Below are 26,379 nucleotides of genomic sequence, written 5' to 3' on the forward strand. Positions count from 1 at the left end.
GCTGTAGCCTACATGGGCTCCAACAAGAATTAGCAACACCATTGGGTATTCTTTCCAATTATAGCCAAAGCACCAGCTCGATGGCAAATGGCCTTTATTCCCTTGCACAAAGGTGGTGCTCCTACTGACCCTGGGAACTACAGAACTATTAGCCTGACTAGCCTTATCTGCAAGGCCATGGAGTGAATCATCATGGACCTTAACAATGGGGCTAGGCCAGGCCCATGGAAGGATGCCCCCCCCCATTGTAGAAGAAGTAGCAGTCCACAAAAATCACAAAAACTGATAGGCCAAAAAAAAGAGCTATACTCACAATAGAGTGGACTATCAAGGATATTAAGGATAAGAAAGAAATGATGTATTGTTACTATTATGCATAAAGCTCAGAATTTTCAGACAAGAGATATATGAAAAGATTAATAGAGAAATTAGAGGAAATAAAATTGCTTCTACAAAAAAAAAAAACTGTCAGATGCTTCAAATAAAAAAATGTGTTCATTAATACAATAGATCCAGGAAAACCACTATGTGTATTTATTAAAGTTTCACTTACTTTACCGTGGTGTGAACCTAGCGTTTTTTCAGTTTTTCTCTTTGGTGCCTGTTGGTGCACTTTACCGACCATAAGAAACTTTGTTTAAAAGAAAACCATTATATAGATCAAGAAACCCTGTGCCGTTTGGAAAAAAAAGCGACTGAGGAAGTGTTAAAATTTAAAGAAGAAAATTTACAGACATTTGATGGGTATAAAAAAGAAATGTGGACAGGGGAAAGAAAGAGAGATCTGATATTGTGCAGTATATATGCAAAGGAGAAAGCCAAATTAATCAACACAAAAAAGGCAGCCCCAAAGATGTTCAAAGAGAAATATAGGCAAAGGCATCCATATATGGAAAATTTCACAATAAAAATAAAAATAAGTTCACAAAGAAGGAATGTAGAACAGAAGATTAGTCAAGTAAAAGTAAAAAAGTAGAAGCTGAAGTTATGGAATATTTACAAAATGAAGGATTCAGTGTAGAAAGTCTAACACAGGTCTTATCACTGCATGATGGAACAACTAGTCCCCATAGTAAGGAGAAACAAGAGGAGCAGGAGATATCTAAAGAAGAAATATTGTCATGGGAAAGAAAAAGAGATTTAATATTGTGCAATATTTATGCAAAGGAGAAAGCAAAACTAATAAATGCTAAAAGAGCAGCACCAAAGATATTTGAAGAGAAATACAGGCTAAGTCATCCAGACATGGAAAATTTTACAACACAAAAAATAAGAAAACAAAGAAGAAACACAGAAAAGAGTATTAGTAATGTAGAAGTTAAATAAATAGAAACTGAGGTTATGGATTACTTGCAAAGTGAAGGATTTAGTGTAGAAAATTTAACTCAGATAACAACACAACAGGATAGAGCAATGGATACCCAAATTAAGGCGAAGCCAGTGGAGCAGGAAGCATCTTATCTGTTGACATATGAAGATACTTCAGGGCCTCCCACTGGAAACCAGTACAAAGGTTCAGTTGGAGCTATACAGCAATGGAAAGAAGAGGAAACTGTTGCAACTCTGACACAGTCAATGTTGTGGAATGATAGGACAGTGAGTTCCCATATGAATAAGCAATGGATGACACAGGGTGAAACTAAAGAGAACGTGGCACAGGAAGAAGCTCTGGAACTTTCTATAGAATATCCGCAGGAAATGGCAAACAAAGAATGCGCCCTCACTTTAGAAGAAAGTGATCTAAGAAAAGAGCTGCATGATTTAATATAGATGGACAGAAATGATGATGAGATAGAGATGGGTGTCTTCTGTGTGGAGTCTGCATGTCCTCCTTGCATTCATGTGGGTTTCCTTCAGGTGCTACGGTTTCCTCCTATGTCACAAAGACATGCATCTGGAGCATTTCTCCCCAGACCTCCACTAAAAATTGGCTCCTTCCAAGTCAGACTTTTCCAGTAAACAAATGTTAAATAAATAAATAATAAATAAATATTAAAATCAGTGAAAGACATACACTGCAGAAGGTCAATAACACCCAACAAGTTTAAAGTTTGATAAAACAAGTGATCACAGTAATTAGGACTGTCCATAGTGATTCATGTGATATAACAGAAGTAAATAGGATACATTACTGTGCAGCTCAATTAATAACAGATAAAGTCCTACCACAAGAACACAGGGTAGTAAGGGAAAGGAAGGGGATAAATCGGATGCCATTGTGGAAGTATTGAATAGAGAAAGCAATAAATCAATTAAGACAAGAAGTGTTAGAAGACTATAGAAAAGATAACAGACCAACAAAAATACTCAGAAAGATAGATGTGATAAAAGCAATGTGCAGTATTATAACGGATCAGAATGTATCATGCGATATCTCAAGTAATAAATGAAAAATATCAGCATAGGCAGAAAAACTTAGAAGATCCACAGATAAATAAAAACGAAAAGTACAAAATAAGCAATTTAGTGATTACCCAAAAAGGTTTTATAGATAATTGTGAAACAAAATAAAAGGAATTGAAAGACAACCCAAAAAAAGAAATAGATACATTTTAGAGAAATATTTATGAAGATCCCGTGGAACATAACAAAGATGCTAAATGGATAGAAGAAGTAAAAGAAAGAATAAGAAGTTCAAATGTTCAGGATATGAAATGGGATGAAGCAATGGCTGGAGTTTGAAACAAAGCTATGAAAAGCCTCTAACTGGAACACCCCATGTCCAAAAGCAGTACCTAACCTCTGGCTAAAAGTATTATCATATTTGCACAAAGATTTAGCCATGAGTAAGAACTATTTATATGATTGTCCCAAACAGACACCAGCCTGGCTAACAACAGGAAAAACAATGCTCCTACCTAAGGGTGAACCTGCAAGCTACCCTAAGAACTATAGGCCGATAACTTGCTCTCCAACAATGTATAAACTAAACACTGGAATTGAGGCCAACACAGTTTATACTCATTTAGAAGAAAACTCAATTATGGCAATAGAACAAAAGGGTAATTAAATAAAGTTATATAGAAAAAGAATCATGTGTTGTTAAATAAAGTCAAACTGGAGAACTGTAAAAAGGGGATGAATCTAAGTATGGTATAGATAGACTACAAAGAAGCATTTGACAGTATCCCATATTCATAGATAAAAGAGTGCTTAAAAATGTTTAAGATACACTCTACACTAATGAACTACATCATAAAACAGTGGCAAACCACTTTGCAGTTAAGCCATTATAAAGGACAAATTATTATTCCAGGGATAAAAATACACAGGTTTTTTTTTTTTTTTCCGGTGTGACTCTCTGTCACTGTTGCTCTTTTGCATTTCACTTAACTCATTAAGCTGTCTGCTTAACAGATTATTAGGTCATGGCTGTAATTTGGCTCCCAAAAAGCAGCCAAATGTGAAGACTTCATCTTCTCTTTGTCGATGATTTAAAACTCTATAGCTCATCAGATGAGGAACCGAAAGCACAACTGCAAGGAGTCAAACATTTTTCAGATTATATAAGAATGTCCTTTGGTCTTAATAAATGTGTGAAAGCAACCTTAAAGCAGGAAAGCTGCAGCACCAAGAAAACATCAGTTTGGGACAAGCATTTGATATAAAAGAACTTGAGCAAGGAATGCATAAATCTTTGGGAATTGATGAAGTATCATCAATAAAACATGAACAAATGCAAATAAAACTCAGTAAGGAATATTTTAGAAGACTTAAATTAATCCAGAAAACAGTATTAACATCTAGGAACAAAGTTCAAGCTATAAAACTATTTGTTCTTCCTGTCCTAACTTACAGTTTTGGAGAGATTGACTGGCCCCAAAGGTGTTGTATAGATTAGTCAGAAAAACAAGATGGATGCTTTATGCTAATCAAATGATTTAAAAAAAAAATCAATGCATACCAAAATGATATATTCCCCATTCTGAAGGAGGTATGGGTCGCCTTGAAATTGATTACATGTCTAGATTTGCAATCATGGGGCTGCATACATATCTGCTGAACCTCACAAGACCCAAACATAGTGAAAGTTTTGAAACATGAGGAGAATAAATCTAAGATGACTTCTTGCTTAGTCTAGCAGAATTATATTGGTGTCAAACAGGAATGAAAATCAAACCAGAAGTAGATAAAAATCAGGCAGCAACTGAATGTGCCAAAAAACTAAAGAAAGAACATAAGGTGAAGGATCAAATGAGAGGGCAAGAAATGTGGAAGATGCATAAATATAGTTGCAAGTATAGAAAACTCATGTGATGACCTCAGGTTGATCAGAATCGAATGCAGGAATGGTTAAGGAGAGGTGAATTCATGCCAAAAGATGAAAGGTTAATAAAATAATGGACTACATACATGTTGGTCTATGAAGTCCATTGAACATGTGGTAGAAACAGACAAATATAAGTTTGTTGCTGGTTGTGACAAACTAATGGGAGAAGGGCTGTATACTGAGAGGCATAATAATGTGGCAAGAGTGTTGCACTGGGGATTGTGCAAACATTATAATGCTGAAGTAGCTGAAAAACACTGGAAATATGAGCTACAAAGCATCACAGAAAATGATGAAGTCTACATCACATGGGATCATCCATTACCAGCAGTTCAAAAGATAGATGTGAGAAAACCAGACATAGTGGTCCATGAAAAGAAGACAAAAGTAGCATTGATCATAGAAATTGCTACACCCAGTGACTACAGTGTCTTGCGTACAGAGAGACACACTCATAAAATATCAGGATTTGTAGGCAGAAATGAGAGCAATGTGGAAGAAAGATACCCAGACAGTTTCAATAGTAGTAGAAGCAATAATTCTTATAAAAAAGAATCTACAATCATATTTAAATATGTTACTGACACATGCACTCCATACGAATTACAGAAGGAGTAATTACTGGGCACATTGCGGGTGCTGCAAAGAGCACTTGTGGCTGACATCAAAGATTGAAACAATACTAATTTCATAAACTTTAATCTTACATTGACTTAGGAATGGGGTCCATTCCTGTCATGGTATTAGATTAGATACCCCAAAGATTTGGAGAAATTTAAAAAAGTGACAGACCTTATCAACAAAGTTATAGGAAATCTCCAAAAGCTTGACCCTACTCATTTTGAATTTGTCAAAGTGAGATCATGCGTGTTAAACCTGGTGGACTTCTTTGAAACAGTCACCAAAGCCTTAGATAAGGGAAAATCTGTGCATACAGCCTTCCTAGACATACAGAAAGCTTTTGACATTATTCCCCACTCTGGCATCATTGATAAACTCACCCACCTAGGTAACAACCTTTATATCATTAGATGGGTCACTAACTGGCTCACTGATGGAACACATTTAGTCAAAATAGGGGAATACACCTCCAACAGCAGACCTGTAACCAGTGGTGTTCCACAGGGGTCAGTGTTGGGACCTCTACTGTTTGAAATCTATTTCTCTGAAGTACAAGCAAAAATGAAAGATCTGTGGCTGACAAAGTTTGCTGATGACTGCAAACTGGGAGCAGTCATAGAATCTCCAAATGATATCAGCATCCTACAAGAGGATATTACACAAACATATGATTGGTGCAAAAGTCATGGAACTGACACACAAAAATGTATTATCATCCCTTTCAGTAAAAGCACCATTCCTGCTAACTAGCACATGAGTAGGAACTCCCTAAGTATGCACTCAGTGGTGAGAGACCTGGGCACACAGGTTAACAGCAGTCTTATCTTTAATCACCATGTCTTCAAAGTGGTAAGAAGGGCATTCTATATTGCTCATCTCATAAGTAAGGGCATTGCCTCCAGAAAAAAAAAAGGAATTATAACCTCCCTGTACTCTAACCTCATCAGGCCAATAATTGAGTACAGCACCCCTTTTGCTATGTACCTTTCCAATCACTTGCAGCAACTGGAGAAACCACAAAGGTTCCTCACAAGGAAAATTCAGCATCTGTCCTATGTGGATCATCAGATGTCACTGTTACTTTATTCTGTTTCATACAGACTACTCAGAAGTGATCTGGGCCTTGCATATAAGGCAATCTCTGACCCTGCTTTATTTTAAATGCTGCATATCTGCAAGTCAAATGGTACATGGGTTACTCACACTAAAGACCTTAACCTGGTATGTGACCTAACTAGAACCTGCTGGAGGGGCAGATTTGTCTCAGAGAGGTTACTATGCCATTGGAACAGACTCCCACTTCATGTCATGTCAAACAGAGGATTTCAGATTTAGCATAATAGGACTTCTTTTAAGGGACCCCTTTTCCCCCTTTCCTTGATTATGGAAACATTGTTTGGCTGGTGATCTATTATGGAGTGAGCATTAGGAACACTACAATGGCTGTCTGATTTTGGTTGGTTTAGAATAAGCAGCTTGATTAATGCTTGCCAGTTTGCATACTTAGTTTGTAATTTTTTCCAAGCAAGTGGTCAACAGTACTGCATTACATAATTTTTGTTTTTCTTACTGGTTTCATGTGTCACACTGATATTCTTCATATTTGATGTGGTTATTAAGTGGATTTTGTGTTTTCAATAAAGACTAATAAGACTGTGTTGGTGTGTGCGTGTGTGCGTGTGTGCGTGTGTGTGTGTGTGTGTGTGTGTGTGTGTGTGTGTGTGTGTGTGTGTGTGTGTGTGTGTGTGGCTATATATGTTTTTTGGGGCAGGAGTATGTAGCTAAATGGAGTTTGCAAAGCCTACATATCTGTCACTTAATGCCTGTCTTTTCATGGAATTGCTAAGCAGTATTATAGGCAAATCAGTGAGTGAGGATAGTTAGGGTGGGATGTATGACAGAAAGTGCTAGACCAGTGGATGGAGTAGGTAAAGGAAGTGAGGCAGCCTACTTGTATAGAGAGAAGTAGTGTCAAATGCAGAAGCGCCCCCCCCCCCTTTTAGACCCATAGTGTCAGCAGCATACTCTAAGACTGAACCAATTTCTATTTTGTTAGATACAATTTTGAACTGTATTGTTCAAAGTTCAAGGTTTTATTTAAAAGATTCATGGCATCTATTAGAGTTGTTACATTAATTTAATTTGGAAAATTTTGATATGTCAGCTATATTTTTTGTAACACTTGCTGTCACTTCCCTCTATACAAGTATAGATCAAGAAGCTGGAATTGATTTATTTAGGGAATATTTGACTGGTCATACTAACTTTAACAATGAAAAGATCAACACTTCGTGTGTTTTGATGGAAATGATTTTGGAAAGTATTTTTTTTAAGCTTGGAACTAGCATTTTTTCAGCAAATCTCTGGTGTGGCCATGGGTTCTACAGTGGCTCCTTCTTTTGCCAATCTAGTTATGGCTATGTGGGAGATGAAATTTCTTGTAACACATCCTTTGGCTAAGAACATTTTATTTTACAGGCATTACATTAATGATTTTTTTTTTTTTTTTTTTTTGTGGCAAGGGACCCTTGACAGTTTCCAATTATTCTTGCAAGACCTGAATGGTTCAATCAGTTTTTTGAACTTTACCCTGGGAGGGTTTGGGAAAATAATAGACTTCCTAGATATTCATTTGGAACTACTTGATGACAGTTTTAGCTTCAGTAGTAGTATCCATAAGAAATCTACCTTTGTTAATCAGTACCTGCATAGGGACAGTCTTCACCCCCAACATATGAAAATAAGGGTTGTAAAGGGACAACTTATAAGGTTGAGTCGTTTAACCAGTGAAGATTCTGTTTTTGATCGTGAGGTTAACAAACTGAATGGATTTTTTATAGCCAGGAGATAAGATTTGTTTTTACATAACATTATTGCTGAAGTTATAACTCTCAGAGACAGTTTAGCTAGTCTCATCTTGAGAGGCAATTTCAGTGTAGCAAGTAGGGTGAATAAAAATGGCAAGGTGTTTCAGCTGGCCTTTCCATTGCCCATTTCACATGCAATGGACATTATTAGGCATGTTATTAAGGACAATTGGAAGGTGTTGCTTGGACATTCTGAATTGGTGAAAGTCCTGGGTAATGAACCTTTGCTCACTTACGAAAAGGTATGTAACATAAGAAGTATACTTGAAAGTACTTATAAGACATCACACAATGGGGTCAAAGACCATGCTGGGACTTTTGCTTGAGGTCATTGCAGGCAATGTAGATACATAGTCAATTCAGGTTCTGATGAGTTGAAACATTTCAAGAAAGTTATTTGGGCAAAGGACAGGTTTACATGTGATTATGTGGGTATTGTTTATCTCGCAATATGTAATTCTTCTACCAGTTTTTATGTTGGAAAGACCATCAGGTCACTAAGTAGAAGGATTTATGAACATGTGTTGGCAGTGAAAAACTAAGACAGGAATAATGCACTTGTACAACATGTTTTATTATGTAATAAATTTAAGAAATGTACATTCCTTGTCTTAGTAAATAGTTTGTAGTCTTTTGTGGGTATTTTAAAGCCTTATTAGAATGTAGGGAAAATAAATGGCAGATAGCTTTAAGAGCAGACTACCTTCCAGGACTAAAAGAAACTATTAACATAAAATGTTTTCTTCAGTTACAAAGGCTTTGATGTAGTGAGCCAAGCTGTTCATAAAATGGGCTTTATTTGATGAAACACTGTGTAGTAGTTTTTTTATTATTGACTATTTTATATATATATATATATATATATATATATATATATATATATATATATATATATATATATATATATATATATATATATATATATATATATATATATATATATATATATTCATGCTTTTGCACATATGCAATGTTAAAACATGTTGTAGTGTACTTTTAAATTTTCATAACATCACAATAGTTATTTAAATAATTTATTTGAAGCATTTTGTCATTGGATGATTTTTTTTGCATGACAAGTATTTAAAGGCCGGTTTCAAGTTTTTGTATTTATTCTGAGGAAGTTTGTGGTGTTTTATAAACAAAGGAAAGCTTATACGTTTTGTGGTCCGGTTCCTTCCTAGTCTTTGGTTTGCTGCTTTTTTACTTTGACAAATTATTTTTATCATTGTAAGTCTTGTTAATTTTATTATATTACGAACTATAAGAATCTTGTTAATTTTATTATATTATTGAACTATAAGAATCAAATCTAAATTCGCACCATGGTTAACTAGGGAAACCAAAAAACTTATGCAACAGAGAGACAAATGCTGGAAATTATCTCAGCATAATAAACAACCAGAGACCCTAATTCAATATAAGCAACTCCGCAACCTTACTAAAAGACATATATCCAAAGACAAACAATCCTACTATATGACTCTCCAAGCCAACCATTCTAAAAACCCCAAACAATTTTGGAAGTCCATTAATTCACTTCTCAACCCAGGCACCAAAAATAATCCTTGTCCAGATACTACCAAGTCCGACCCAGAAATTGCCACTCTTTTCAACTCCTTCTTTATTAATCCTATAGCTGAACTAAATAAGTCCTTCCCTATTAACCCATCCTCACAGTTCAGTCACTCTACCCCAGCCTCCAAACCCAACCCTCCCCCCACTTTTCAACTCAATCCAGTCTCTACCTCATATATAAAACAACTTCTCAGCAAACTGAAACCTTGCTCTAATGCCCCAGATAACATTCCATCTAAATTCTTACAAATTGCCGCAGATGGAATCGCCCTCCCCATTAGCATCCTAATCAACAGATCCTTACAGAAATCATACGTCCCCAAGCTGTGGCGTACTGCCTTTATACACCCCCTCCACAAGGGTGGTATAAACAATAATACCTTAAACTTTCGCCCCATAGCCATCTTCTCCCCAATTTCAAAAATATTGGAAAAATGCATTCACATTCAGCTGATGCTTTTCCTTACCGAAAACCACCTCCTCTCTCACACCCAACATGGTTTCCGTCCTGGCCATAGCACTATAACTGCTCTACTTTCATTCCTTGATATAGTCAATCATGCCCGTGACTCTGGTAAAATAGTATCAACAGTCCTACTAGATCTCTTTAAGGCTTTCGACACTGTCTCCCATTCTCATCTCCTTAGCCAGCTAGCTAAACTCAACCTCTCACACAATACACTATCCTGGTTCTCAAGTTACCTTTCCAATAGATCTCAAGCTGTAAAATGGAGGAAAGGCACCTCTAACTTCCTTCCTACCCCCACTGGAGTTCCCCAAGGTTCCATTCTTGGCCCCTTACTTTTCAATATCTTTATCATCGACTTCCACTCTGCCATCCCAAACACCAAAATCGTACAATACACCGATGACTCCACTTTAATCTGCTGTGCCACCAACCTCCCTGAACGTCTAGCACACACTCAAACTGCCTTCTCTACCACTGAGAACTGGATGCTCCAAAACCACCTATCTCTTAATGCTAACAAATCTAAAATACTACTCCCCCCTCAAAATCCTTCCCTCTTGACAAAAAGTCCTTCAAAATTAGAAGCCATAACAACTCAACCATAGAAATTGTTCCCTATGCCAAACTTCTTGGAGTCACCATAGACAAAAACCTAAAATTTGACACACATATTCAACTCAACATCAAGAAAACACATCAAAAACTTGGCCTGTTATTCAGAAATATCCACTATCTCTCTCCTTCCTCTAGACAAACACTCGCCACCACCTATCTTCTTTCCTCTCTAATGTATGGTGCCCCTCTATTAACTAACTTATCTGCCTCCATCTCCTCAAAAATAGAAAGCTGTTACAATAAAATTTCAAAATTTGCCATCAAAGCCAAACACTCCTCCCATCATTGCTCTGCTCTCCATTCACTAAACTGGCTAAAACTTCCCAACCTTCTAGACTACCTCCAACTTACCACTGCCCACAGGCTATTATTTAACCCTTCTAAATGTCCTGCACTATCCAACATCCTACAACCATATAGCCCTAGCAGGCCACTTAGATCTGCTCACCTAAACCTACTCACTGTCCACAATCCAAAGCGACCTGCCGGGCAGCACCTACTATCTTTTTCTTTAGCCAAAAAGTGGAACTCTCTCTCTCCTTCTTTAAGAATGACAGAAAATCCTGACAACTTCAAAACTCTTCTCCATTCCTACCTGTTTTCTAAGTGGAAGTGCAACTGCACTTTCCCCACCTAGCCTCTTCACCGTTCACACTAACTGCATTGCTATACTATTTCCTACTACCATCAACTTTGTTCCTGATTTACTTATTATTTACTGTTGTCCTGTGTATATATGTAATTATTGTAAATAGTTTGCTCTCCTTTTATTCCCCTCCCTAACATTTATGCTTGTTCTACCACTCTGCCATAACTAGACTCAGACTCTATGTAACCTTAACCATCCATATTAATATATGACTCTTTTGTTATGTAAACACCATACCTCTTATTGTCTCTGTATCACAATCTACTAGTATTCATACCATTTAGACTGACTGTTGCATACTTCTATATCTGTACCTTTGAATCTTATGTTAATTTTTATCTTTCATATTTTGCATTATCTTTTGTATTATGTTAATTTTTATCTTTTGTCTTTTATTTTATCTTCTGTATTTTTGTAATGTGAAGCTTTTCTCCCCGGGCCTCCACTGAAAATGGGCTCCTGAGCCCAGTGGACCTCCCCGGTCATCAAACTGAAATAAATAAAATAAATAAATATTGACAAGTGATCTTTTAAACTAGGACTTTTATCAACTCCTAGCCTGAATTGCTACTAAATTTATTTTCCAGTTGTCTATTAAAATCATCGTTTTTGATGTCCAACAAAACTTAATCCAAGATGCCAAATGCATTTTTCATTCTGACACAGAATGCCGTGTTTCAACAAATAATTAGTTTTTTTTTATTTTTATTGCACATACATATTTATATATTCTTGCTAAAAGTTTTCTGTTGGTCTTTACAACATATGAGCTTTCAAAGGAAGAGCAGGTACCACTGTAAATTTTACATTTTTTTCTGTCTGCCCATCATAATTAGTGCATTAGTATTTGTAGACTCTCTTCTAATGAGAAATATTTTTAGATAAAATAGAATTCTGAGTGCAATCTTTATTGTAGGATGCTATAAGAGAAGCAATGTGAATTTCATAACTAATGGCATGACTTGTAAAAGCAAAACTTTTTTTTACCTCATCTTAAAATTATGGAAAGTTATAAAATAAGTTAGAGGGCAGGATTCACAATGACTTGCATGGAGTCTAAGAGTCGTGTAAGACTCCATGCAGCCATAGCGATCCAGGAACAGCCCGAAATACCGTGTAAGAGACCAGCTAAAATGTCTCTTACACGGGCAGGGCGTGGATATGCTAATTACCTCACTTGCAGCCGAAAGGCATGTAAATGAGGTAGATTAGTGATCCACGAAGCTGAAACCAGCCCGTGTAAGAGTCATGTTAGGTACAGAAATGTACTCAGTTGACAACTGAGTACGTTTCTGCAAATAACACAATGGAGCCATGCCAGCTTCAAATAAAGTGTGCATATGTGTCAGGCAGCATGCCAGTGGCCAAATATATGGCCATTGGCATGGTAACCCAATGCAAACATGAAAAAAAAAAAATTTTTTTCTGCGATCGGCGAGGTTTAAACGCAGCGCACCCCCGCGCAAACTGGTTGCGCTATATAAAACATAAAAATAAAGGTTTTAAACCCACAAATGTGGGTTTTATGCAATGCATGGATTTACAATGCAGGGACTAGCAGACCAAAAACAACATGGTCACCGTTTAGTGGTTGCTAAGGGGGGAAGCTGAGTGTAAGACACGTAACTAAGCATTAGTAGGCAATCCTATGTAAATGAGTGGTAGGATAGTGAATATCAGTGTCACATAGCAAATAAGCACATTCCGTGTAGTGTAAGAGTTAGATAAGGGGGAGTAACAGAGTAGGAGATAGGTGACATCACAGGGGGGAATGTTAGAAAGAAATCAAGCTCATTGGAGCAAAGTGGTATGTGAAAGATGTCAGTCACACAGCATAGAAAGAGGAGTGTCAACAGATAAGCATGGGAAAGTCAAGAAATGGAAGGTGTACACTGTGGCTAACACCAAAGTTTCTTGCTGTGCGTACATGCGGGCGTGTGAGCACTGGGAGGCGCGAGTAATACAGAGTGCACACGTGTAAGGCAGAGTAAGCATGTAGGAGCCTGTTTAAAGATCTGTAAACCTGTTTGCACTGGTGTGCGCGTGTTTTAACCTGAATAAGCAGATTCTAGTCCATGTAAGCATGTGTGCGCGCGTGGTAGCCACTGTGAGCGTGTTTTCGCTGGTATGCGCGCTGCTCCCCCCTGAGGAAACAGAGAGGAAAAAGGAAGCAGAAGAAATAGTAGGAAGCTAGCAGGGAATACTGCTGGAGCTAGCAGGTGAAAACAATTAGAAGCAGGCAATTACACAGGCAGAATACTAGCCCAGCCCAGCACTTAAAACACTGCAAACAGCATTGCAGTATGTTTCTCTCAAGAGACACTACAAGACAGGAGTAAGCTATTAGAAGTGAAATCTGAAAAAGCTGCACTCAGACCAAACATGCTTAGGGGCTGCCATAGCTGTTATAAGGAGACATAGGAGACTTGCTGAGGGTGGTGACAATGCAAATGCTGCCAGACAACCCACAGTGAGGAGACGGAGAAGAGTGTACAGGCCCAGGGTCACCTACCAGGGGTTACATGAGCTGGAGATAGTGGAGCACTATAGAGTGGACAGAGACCTCCTGCAGCAAGTTGTTGAGCTGTGCAGGCCAAGCCTCACACACAGAACCAACAGAGGGGAACCCATCCCAGTGGAAAACAAGGTATGTGTTGGCCTAAGAATACTAGCAACAGGTACCTTCCAGAGACCAACTGGTGATATGATGGGGATCTCACAGGCATCAGCATCCAGGGTACTGCACCAGTTCCTGCACATGTCGGAGATCATGTATATTTCCCCAATTCCCATGAGGCATTGGCAAGCAATATGCGACTCTTCCAGCAAGTAGCGGAATACCCTGAAGTAGTGGGTGCAATAGACTGCACGCATATACGCATCAAGGCACCAGCTGGTGAGTGAGGTAGAGCCTACATTAACCGCAAGGGCTTCCCCTCCATCAACTGCCAGGTCATGTGTGATGCCTAGGGCATAATAACGAATGTGTGTGCTGGCTGCCCTGGAAGCTACCATGATTCCCATATCTGGCATCTGATGCAGCTGTACCAGACATTTGCCAATGGGGACATCCCACATGGACGCTTAGTGGGGGATGCTGGATATGCACTGGAGCCGTGGCTGATGACACCCATCAGAAATGCACACACACCTGAACAAGAACACCATAATGAGGCACATGCACAAACATGAAATGTAATAGAGTGTGTGTTTGGGCTGCTCAAGTCACAGTTCCGGTGCCTGGACACATCTGGTGGAGCCTTGCAGTACTCACCAACTACAAGTACCCAAATTGTCATGGTATGTGCTATGCTACATAATATGATACTGCGAAAACAGCTGCAGCAGGACCAGCATAGGGCCAGGACAAACAGCTCCCCACCATTGCCAAGGCCATCACAGGCAGAGCATGATTCAGAGGAGGAACAACCTGAGCCTGCCCTGGTAGGCAGAAGGAGGCATGCCCAGTATGCCCTGGCCTTGGCAAAGAGGCAACGCATAGCACATACACTGGCTCAGTAGGAACCCTGGGAATGATACCCCTCTCTGACTCACTCATATAGTAAAAGGGACGCCTAACATGACACAACCTGCTTTCAAACATGTACAGGGAGTGTAGTATGTGCATCCAACATAGGCAGCCCTGCAGCACCACCTGAGGCATGATTGCCATGTGTTAAGCAATGTAACACCATCTAGTATATGCAAACATGATGACCCTGCCTAACATCTCACCCTCACCAAGCATTATGCCACACTATGAAGACAACAAGATCAAGTACAATAATTGGCTGAAGTATTGCTGCTAGCCAAAGGGTAACAAATGGCTGACAGCCTGGGATGACATGCCGAGCAAGACATGATGCTCCACCTGCTAGGGATGGCATGCACCCAGCACACCTGGCTGTGTGGATACTGGCAAAGGCTGTTGTCACCCCCACTGTGCCTTGAATAGGTATGGCTGGAAACACAAACCCGCCACCATAGGTTGCACAAGGGATAACAACCTGGACGTAATGCTACCCAATGCCAGAAGTCTAAACTGCAAGATGCATGCAGACCAAACCCACCTCAGCATGGAGAATGGTAATATCTGTTCTGTAACAGAAACCTGGGTCAAGGCTCAGAACAGCACCCTAATACTACCAGGTTGTGCCTTATACCATGCTTTACAGCCCCAAAACATGGAACAAACTACAATAGGAGTGTGGCTATCAATAATTGTCAAGAATAACCACACCCCCAGGTTGGTACCACAGCAAGAAGCAGCATGGACTATCCACGGGCAAGTAACAGTGGCTCAACCTGCGTCCCAGTTTGCAGCCTGCTACAGACCACCCTCCCAAATCCAGGAACCCCAGTCAGCCTTCCTGAAGACACTGCAGAGTATGAATGTCTCACCAAATACCAAACAAGGCACACACAAAGTATGACATAGGTGGTAATCCATTATGTACGGACGAAGTAATCAGGGACCTAGGGACACAAGTGGACAGTAACCCATGTGACACTCACATTGCCAAGGTGGCCAGGAAGACCTGCTATATTGCCCACCTTAACATGAAAGGATGCACATGTAGATCAAGAGAGGTCACTGTGCCCCCATACTCTTCTCTTATCAGGCCCATACTTGAGAACAATGCCCCATTTTGGATGTACCTTACCTGACACCCGCAGCAGTTAGAAAGACCCCAAACATACCTCACCAAGAGGATAAAGGGTCCAAACATTTGTCATCTGCTGCCTGGCTGAAGAAACCACAGTCCAATTCACATGCATACTGCCCAGTCAGAGGCTATGTATGCCTGATGTACAAGGCCATGTCCAATCCAGAATGAATGGACATGCTCCAATGCAGAAACTCCAAATCCAGCAGAGACACCACAGTGAGATATCTGAACCTCCACACATAGATAAATAGGATGTTCTGGAGGGACAGATTCAAAACCCAGAGGCTCCTTACACTCTGGAACAGAATCCCAGTCCATGATAGGCTGAGCTCCACACTCATACTCAACAAGAGAAATCTGGTCAAGTGCATGGGAGATAGTAGGTGTACACTGGGGGCCATCTCTGTGTCACATCTAGTAAAGTAAACTCTAAATGGGCATAATATGCACATTGCAAGGGGTGTCAAAAGCCACACACAGTCTGTCTAGGCTCAAACATGGCCAGGGCAGATAGCCTAGTATGAACCTATGATGATACAAATTGCGCAGGACACAAAGGATAATCACACAGCTGTCCTAACTGATGGTAGGAACCATGGTGATAATCCACAGATATGCTCTGCATTACTCAAATATCACAAACAATACACCAAACCCACACACATTGCCAACATCCAACCTAACAGATTCTTTGCAAACTCCCCACCAGCACCAAACTGCCAAATATCTATCCCAGCAGAGTGCTGGCCCCCTGACATTGCAGATGCAGAGGTAACAGCCAGCATCTACAAAGCAAACCACACAGCATCAATGGTACCAGATGGTGTCCTGGATTGTGTCCAACAAGAACTGTAAGAAGAATGGAACACCAAATAGCACTACTGCTCACTCTCAGTCTTACCACAGGATATGTACCCAAAGAGCAGTACAGCAACAGTGGTCCCTCACCACAAAGGTGGTGCCTGAATGGATACTGCAAACTATCACCCCTCAACCCTGACTATCTTGTTTGGCAAAGTAATGGAGAGGATGATCATGGACCCCAGGAATAATGAGATTGGGTACCTACAGACATTGGACCCTACACAGTGTGGCTTTCATAGGGCAGATCCTGTCCCTTAAACATGTCTGACTCATGTGAAACATGCACCAAGGCCATTGATGAGGGGAATGTGGTTCACACAGCCTATATGGACCTTGCTAAACCCTTCCATACAATACCCCAGTTGTTCAGTACAGATAAGCTCACCAGCCTAACGATAAACCCCTATCCAAGTAGATGGGTTGCAAACCAGCTCAAGGACAGAACTGACCTGGTCAGAAATGCTGCAGCCATGTCAGACTACAAACCAGGTACAACTGGCATCCCACAAGGCACAGTCCTGGGACCTCTCTTGTATGGTATATATGTCACATAGGTACAGGCCAACATGGAAGGACTGTGTCTGAACAGGCTCGCAGATGACTACAAACTGCCCACCATAACAGACCCTCCAGCTGACACAAGCATCCTACAAAAGGCACACATAGAAACAGACAAGTGGTGCCACAGCCATGTCAACAAGCAAAATGCAGAATAGTGTATAGTCATCCCCTGTGGAAACACAGTACATGGCCACAAATTACCACATAGGTGTTAACCCATTAAGTACATCAGGAGCAATATGAGACCTGGGGAAACAAGGTGATAGATATCCTGCATGTGACAACCATGTGTCTGTAGTCGTTACAGAAACATACCATATACCCACCTAATCATGAAGGTAAGCACAGCTAGGTCAGGGTAGGTCATTGTGCCTCTCCAGTCATCCATCAGCAGCCTCACAATTGCGTACAATGGCCCTTGTGGGATGTACCTTAGCAGACACCTGCATAAACTGAAAAGACCCCACAAATACCCCAGCAGGAGGTTTTCAAAGCTGTAACAGATGCCATGTGTTGCCTGATTAAACAAACTGCAACTCCACACAGTGCCATACTGCCTGGCTAGAGGTGATCTGTGCCTGATGTATAAAGCCATGACCAAGCTGGAATCAATGGACATTTGGCACCATGTAAAATCTAAATGCTGGTGACCTATGCACATGACAGGCCTGAACCCAAGCACAGACATAAACAGGACATGCTGTACCGATTGGTCCATAACCCAGAAGCTCACTCCACTCATGACTAAACTCCCAGTACAGGTTATCCAGGGACTCCCTCATTGACTGTCATCCAGAGGAATCATGATGATTGGATGGGAGATGGTAGGTGTACCCTGGATATCACCTGTATGTCACGGGTAGACAGAGGCACAGCACACTAACCTTGAAATATGTCATGGCAAACACCAGTAAATATGTGTGTTGAAGGACAAACACTCTCTGATTAGCATTACAAATGGCCTAGGGCACATGGCCATTGTTTGTCACTGTCCACACAAGTTGTGGAATACATTAACAATGTCGGACAATCTTGTTCTATGTTGTCCATATCTGAACAAAAAGCAACAAGGTCATATCTGCACAACTGGCCCTCAACCAGTCTGGAGCGCTCACTATAAATATTACAAGCAGTGATAGGACTGAAACCGATGATACTGTCCACCTCAGTGAAAGTACTGAATCAGTACACTATACGACAATACACTGTTTGGTCAGTATGAAAGGATATTGACAACTGTATGCAAACTATCCCATGGCAACCCTGCAGGCACAGCATAATGCCTGTGAGGTTCAGACACAAAGCAATTGGGCAGTAGGAACGCAACCTGATGTCCAACACTCAACTGTACATGTGAAATATAGATGAATTCCACACACAAACACAAATGTGGTGGACCACAGATCTCAACATATGGAAAGTTCACACTGGGCATGCTCGCACACTTAGATAAATGAGATGTGTCAGTCAAGAAGCCATATAAACTGTGAACTGGGCATGCTCACATACTTGGCCATGTCACAGTTCAGCAGTTGCACACACATATCTGGCATTTGTATGTGTTAATACAGGAACCTCCCACAATACAGAAATCTGCCCAGTGCACACAGTGAAATTACAACAGAGACATAAGTAAAGTAGTGGATCCCACTCATATGCAAACATCTGCCACAGTACACAAGTTGTTCATAGAGATAGGGAAAGCTATGGCAATAAAGACCAACAAACGGTTTATGAGCAACAGATACTTGCATCTGACAGGTAAACATATGGCCGTAGAGTTCAATACTAGGCTGTTGTCCCTAGGGAATACAGAAGGCTATCCACAGTGTATTTGGCGTCTGCCTCTGCAGTACAGTAGGCCACTGTGCCTCTGCAAAGTTAATGCATATATATGCTCTCCCCCTTACTGATGGATAGTAACATATGTACATACCTCTTCATAAATAATGATGTCAGCACACTATACATATGTCAGGAGCACAAATTATACAAAGTAATTTGAATAGCGCGCTCAGCTACTGCGTCTCCCACAAATGTCAGAACCTAGTTAGGTAGGGGTTTGAATCCTGCAAATGCTCAGTGTGTGTGTGTGAATGTGGGTGGGGGGAGTAGGGTGTGTGCAATTCTATGTGTAAGAGAAATGTCCCTTTTGGCAACTAGTACAACACACCACATGCTGCATATTCCACTGTCTAAACACTGATGATGTCAGCACCCTATAAGTATAGCAGGAGAAAGCAAGCCTCCCAGTAATGCAAACAGTGTGCTCTGCTGCTGCGTCTCTCACAAGTGTCATAGCATAGTTAGGTAGGGGTTTGAATCCTGCAAGTGCTCAGTGTGTGTATGTGCGAATGTGGGGGGGGGGGGTAGGATGTGTGCAATTCTATGTCTAAGAGAAAAGTCCATTTTGGCAACTAGTACAACACACCACATGCTGCATATTCCACTGTCTAAACACTGATGATGTCAGCACCCTATAAGTACAGCAGGAGAAAGAAAGCCTCCCTGTAATACAAATAGCGCACTCTGCTACTGCGTCTCTTACAAGTGTCATAACATAGATAGGTAGGGATTTGAATCCTGCAAGTACTCAGTGAATGTGGGGGGGGGAGTAGGGTGTGTGCAGTTTTATGTCTAAGAGAAAAGTCCCTTTTGGCAACTAGTACAACACACCACATGCTGCATATTCTACTGTCTAAACACTGATGATGTCAGCACCCTATAAGTACAGCGGGAGAAAGCAAGCCTCCCAGTAATGCAAATAGCGCGCTCTGCTACTGCGTCTCTCTTAAGTGTCATAACACAGTTAGGTAGGGGTTTGTATCCCACAAACGCCATGTGTGTTTTTGTCTCACAGTTTGTCCATGTGTATGGGGTGTTGTTCCCAATATTGCACGACACAGATTATATCAGTAATGTCAATGCACACATGATGTATGTGTGTGCCACATACACATATGTACCTGTGACCTTCAATAGTTCCCATGCCTGAAGCATACCTCATGTGAATACATGGAATTTGCATTAGACAACTTTATGACTGTGGTGTTCTGTGCAGGGGCTGCATGTGGTATGTGAATATACAATGTGAGTTGTATATGGTGTCATCCTACCAGCGAGGGATACACATCTGGTCTGGAGCATATAGTCCACATGTTGTTAATGAACAGGTGCAGCATGTTTCCTCCTCTTGTGGGAGTGGTAACAAGTTGTTCCATAGCAATTCAGTGAATAAATGCTAGGAACCTTTCAGCTAGGGTCTTGGAGCTAGAGTAATGCTCACACTCTATGTTTGGGTAGTTGCAGTCCACCCATATAATGTTTTTTGTAGAGACCGTCATATTCCCAGAGTTGTCAGGAAGGCCAAGTGGGTTTCCTGGGTATGGGAGGGTGGCGTGTGCCAGGCTATAAACCTGAAGGCAGTCTAACCCACTGTTAGTTGCACATGGATAGGCTCAAACGCTTTGTGCTGTGCCACCAACCTGTAGGTGTGTGTATCTGTGGTGCCTTTGTATACTTCCCCCCCTGTTCTGGTTTGGTGCATGTTTAGGGGACGACAAGCATGGTATGAGGTATGACCTGGTAGTGATGGGGTGCACCTGGGAGTCTTGTACCAGGATTCTGTTACTGCACTGATATTGCTGTTCTCCATGCTAAGGACAGTTTCCAGTGCATGCATCTTGAGGTTTTCACTGCTGGCGTTGAGTAGCATTACTATTAGTGTCCTATCCCATGTGATACCTGTGTAGGTGGCTATGTAATTTGAGCCTTGCATAAAAAGGCACTATGTGTGTAGCAAGAGCCATTGCCAGTATACAACGGCCCATGGGTGACAGGTGCAAACTGTCCCTAGCAAAGCATTGTGGCTTGTCTAGCATGTAATCCCACGCTGACAGGCATTGGATCCCTTTTGAATGTCACCGAAACATAAGCCAATTGTAGAAATTGATCATCCTGTCTACATATTGTGGCAGCATTCTTGGTGAGGGTAAGATGCTACTCAAGGTCAGGGTCATACCAGCCTGTGCCACATGCTCAGAGAGCCCCTCTATATCCCCTATCATGTAGTCCAGGGAGGTACATCACAGGTCATTCACACTGGCATGGACAATGACTGAGTCATATTTGTACATGCCTTGGAGTGACCTGTATGCTTGTGTTATGTGGTGGATCATAGTGCCCGACGGGCATCTCATCGTGACCTTCTCCTTGTTCAGCCTGGTGAGTGGGACCTCAGTGTACCTGACGATAGAGGTACCTATTACAACTGTAGCAGGTGTGTTGTTTAGCCGTACGGGCTGTGACTGTTCGGCACACAGGCTTTGTGAGCTATGTGTTGCACGTGCACTGTTCTGGCACAACATTTGCTTGAGTGTCTGCTTCGCAGGTGTCTGCTGCTCAGGCAGGATGCTATTCTGAGACTCCAAGAATGTTCCTGTGTGTTTATGTGTTTGGATTGCTGTCGTGGTAGGTCTATGTGAGACTAGTATTGTATTCACTGTAGTATCCTACTCCACCTGACAGGTTATGCCAGTACTGAGTTAAGAGAGCTTAGCCCCCAGTTTGGCTATGTGGTTGCATCTCTCACATGTGTTGTAAGTTTATGGGAAGGGGAGAGGGTTGTCTGTGTACATGAGGCAGCTGTAACATTTCCACATGACTCACAGATTCACCAACTGGACCAGAGAGGAGATTGACAAGTGACCTTTGCACATGCTACCATAGTATTGTGAATTCCATAATAATTAACAACACATAAAGCCAATGGGGAACAAGGTACTCAAGGTGAGTATGTGAGGGTGTAGTGCTTCTGATTTGTTAGTGCTGGCATATATAAATGCTTTCGTGAGCAAATGCCAGGTAAGCCATATGCAATGTGTTACAGGCAACTTACATGCAAACAGGACAAACAGTGACGTTCTGTCAAGTGAGACATGGACATCAGTACAGTAAGCAATACAGATGTCACTAGGGATCCACAGAGGCACTGTAAATCTGCATTGCAGGTGGAATCAGTATTTCAGGGAAATAACAAGCAAACATGCATACAAACTAAGCTACAGTCAGCAGGCCTGGATCTAGTCTATGCTACAACAAACAAGGTGTACGACTTCCAGTAGGTAACAGTGCAAATATGCAGGCACTATAAGCCCGTACCCAGAAATTTACAGGTCAGACGGGCAGGGTCCAGCCTCACCTCCCACAAGTGTACAGACCATGTACCTTCATAATGTAGAATAACTGGCCTGAAACCCAAGTGCTCATACCTGAACTAATACACATTTTGAATAACAGACACTGAGCCCTCACTCAGCAGTTCCAAACTTAGTAGGATGTACGCTACCTGTCCAGGCACCACACTATCCTTGACATGTATGGAGACTCTCTCTCTTGTCATAGTTAGTTCTGTGTTTGGGGGCTGTCAAGCATGCTATGAGGTGTGACCTTGTAGCGTTAGGGTGCTCTTGTGAGTCTTGAACCTGTTGTGTATTACTGCACAGATATCAACATCCACAAACATCCTCATTGCAGAGTCGAGTATGGACAGCATGCAACTTGCAGTTTACATGTCCATCATTGAGTATCAATACTTACATTTTCATATCCCCTGTGCTACCTATGTAGGTGGCCTTCTGTTGACAGCCTCACCACCAGTATGCAAAGATGTGCAGACATTACACTATGGTAATTACTATGGGTGTACAAAACAATACAATGACAATCATAATGTTACTGCATCAGGCATGCTGGGATATACCCACAATGATATCATTACACTGTACTGTTGACAACATGATACTATTACTACACTTCTATGTAGTCACCCTGTGCATCAGCACCATGTTAACTGGTTCCTGCACTGATGTTACAGATTGCAGGAGGTGGCACAGTTTCATCATATGCACAGGGTGTGTACTTGGTATGCCTGAGTCTGCCACTGATACAACCAATTGACATGTATGTGTGTGTGTGTTGGTGAGGTACAGCAGTACAAGATGGGGCAATGTTGATGCAGTGTGTGCGTGTATGCGGTAGCCCTAGGTGTTATCAATTCGCAAGTGTGTATGCATGCACACAGTTCCACCTCATGGCTGCCATATACAGGTGTTTGTGGACAGCCACAGACTGTATCTGCCAGGTTATACAGATCACTGTCTCTGGCCACGGACACAGTACCTGTGCCTGGCAGGGGTGCTATGGACCGTATCAGGTACTAAGCCAGACTGTCATCAGAAGCAGGTGGTTGGTGAATGGAGACAGGTCCCTGTTGGGACTGTCCAGAGCCATGTGCATGTGGTCTCCTGGGCCGGTCTGATGACAGCACAGACCCAGCATTGCTGGGGCTGCTGTTGGCACTATGGGAGCGGCCGCGGGCCTGTTGTCATCCGCAACGACTGCCAGCTGCTGCTGTTGCTGGCATACACCCACATTGATGCCTCAACCATCCACCATTGCCCTGGCTCATGGACATGTAGTTGTGGAACAGATCTAATGTGTCCCCCCAACGTCTGTCAATGACCTCGGTGAAATTACGGATGGCAGCCGCAACATCACGCATACTGTCATTCATAGCTGTGCGACATGCTCTCAGCTCCCTCAGAACCCGTCTGGTGTACCGTTCCATACGTGACTGTGCCTGCATTACAGCCCGAAACATAGCTGAGGTTGAAAGACCTCTGTGGGCACGTCTGACAGGGGCAGTATGCCCACGGATGCTCCCACGAGAACCCCTGGACATCTGCCTGTGTGGTACCATGTCAGGACCCTGGCCATGGCTGCTGTGTGGGGATGCATGTGCCACCAATACCACATTACCCTGGTCAATGCCCATTGTATCCTGTCCATCACCTAGGGACATTGGTGACAAAGGATGTATTGGCAGGATGACTGTGCACATTGATGTGGTCGACAGCTGTGTACTGTCAATTGGCTGACCAACGACGGACCCTGGCACACCTCCCTGTGCCATTACACAGGTATCATCATTATCACTATCCACGGCAGCTGATTCAGGTTCCCTGCTGCACAACACCAGAGCAGCACCAGAACCTGTGGGAGTAAGACAGGAAAGACAGTTTACAATGTGTAAACAATGTCATCACTGATGCACACAGGCACACATGCACAGATGCACACATGCACACAGGTGCACATGCACACATGCACGCATGCACACATGCACACAGGTGCACATGCACACATGCACACATGCACACAGGTGCACATGCACACATGCACACATGCACACTCCTCAGTATATGAGATATCAGCACACAGACACAAACACACCTGCAATCCAACACATAGCACTATTGCTTCAGCCTATTATTACTATTAGTATCAAGAGTATTGAAGGTATTGTTATTACACACTCACCAGCATGGATAGGCTGCCTTGCTGTTACACCAGAGGGACCTGCAGAAATGAGACATTTATTGTCAGTGGGCACAACTCTGCCATTGATATTGTGAGTATGATACAGTTCAGTAGTACAACAGTTGGCTTCCACAGGTCTACTGCTGATATTGAGAATATCACTCTTGCACAATATTTACCAAGATAACAGCTACAAACCGAGGATACACCTCACACATGCATAAACTACCAGTGTACAGAACAGTCAACTATACATATGGCATGTTACCTGCACGCTTCGAGTCCTGCTGCTGGGTGGCTCCAGCCTCCATCATTATGCATGTATGCTGCTGCTGTTGTTGCTGTTGGGCTGGAGCCATAACACTTAGGAGTAGTCCCTCCAGTCTGGTGAGGGGGAGATGTATAGCCGCCCCACCACCTGTGGCAAGCTGTTGCCTGTGGATATCCGATGCACGCTGATGGGCATTTCTAATTAAATCACTGCAGTGATGGCGTACCTGCTCATATGTCCGGTTATGTATGCCTATGTCATTTACCTGACGGGCCAGGTCTTGCCACAGTGCAGCCCTCTCCTGCTGGTTCTGGCTGGTGCGGGAAAAGAGTATTGCGAAATCCCGCACCAGGCTCTGGTGTATCTCCTCATCTTCCGCAGTGGAGTACGTAATGTTTCGATGGTGAACCATAGCCCTGAAAAGGAAAAGAAAAATATGTCAGCAATATATGGCACACATAATACACATATTACTCGACTGAAGTGATATAACTTAACTCCCATATATAGCATCTGTCTGTCTATTGGGGGATACACATGTAAATGACCAGATATCAGTGCTCAGCCGACAACTGTGCAACAGTACCTGGCACACTCCATACGACAGACTAGTATACTCCAGCAGTCAGCACACTGGTTCAAGTCCAATGCACAACCTCACACTGGAGGTTTGTATCAAGGTACTGTATGGAGAATATTATCAACCCATGCACTGCATGCAATGCACGTTACATATTTCACTGGTAATGCACACTACTCTTACTTGCCATAACCCTACCTACACCGCAGTCACATACAGGGTAACACAGCACAACATATGGCAATGTAGTATGTTTGGATCGCAACACCTCACACATCTGTCTCTGGCCTCACACCAAGGACACACACTACCATGACAGACAGACAGTCATGGTGAGCAATCACACCATTAAATAACATGCACCCAGTCACTGGCACACTCATTCCACCTCACATAGTTGGTTTGCAATGGGTTTGTGGGTGTGCATAGTGTCTTAGGTAGGTAGTATGCTATTGGCTCTGGGCCTACAGCAGCATACTGTTATGCTACCCTGCCCTTTGTGACACATGTGATGTGATTGTACCTACTCCTGTCAAACATTTACACAGGGTGACTCATATGGCATATTACCTATCTGCATAACATTCAGCAGGGGTATGTCTGACATCTACTCGTGGCGAGCCTTGCTTCTTAATGCTGTGTGGTTTACTCCAGGGTATGTCTTATCTGTGGGTAGGAACCTGTACCTCCACCATGTGCTCTTTACTGCGGTGACAAGGATGACAGACATAGGTCATTTGGGTTGTGGATGTTGTGAGGTGTTACCATGGTTGTTGGACAACTGTCATGGGTGTGACTTAACTATGTATATCCAGCAGTGGTAACCTCTATGTAGGTAGTATGGGTGCGCTCTGTGGTCTTGTCAGTCACTCTGCATAGGTGATATGTTTGAGTGCATTTTCACAGTTTCTTACGTATGACTGTGTCCTTCTCCATATCTGTAGCTGTCATGGGAGTTACATACCATGTAGGACATTGTGGGGG

Source organism: Protopterus annectens, chromosome 10.part0, assembly GCF_019279795.1.
Source record: "Protopterus annectens isolate FY-2018-M chromosome 10.part0, PAN1.0, whole genome shotgun sequence".
Classification (NCBI taxonomy): domain Eukaryota; kingdom Metazoa; phylum Chordata; order Ceratodontiformes; family Protopteridae; genus Protopterus; species Protopterus annectens.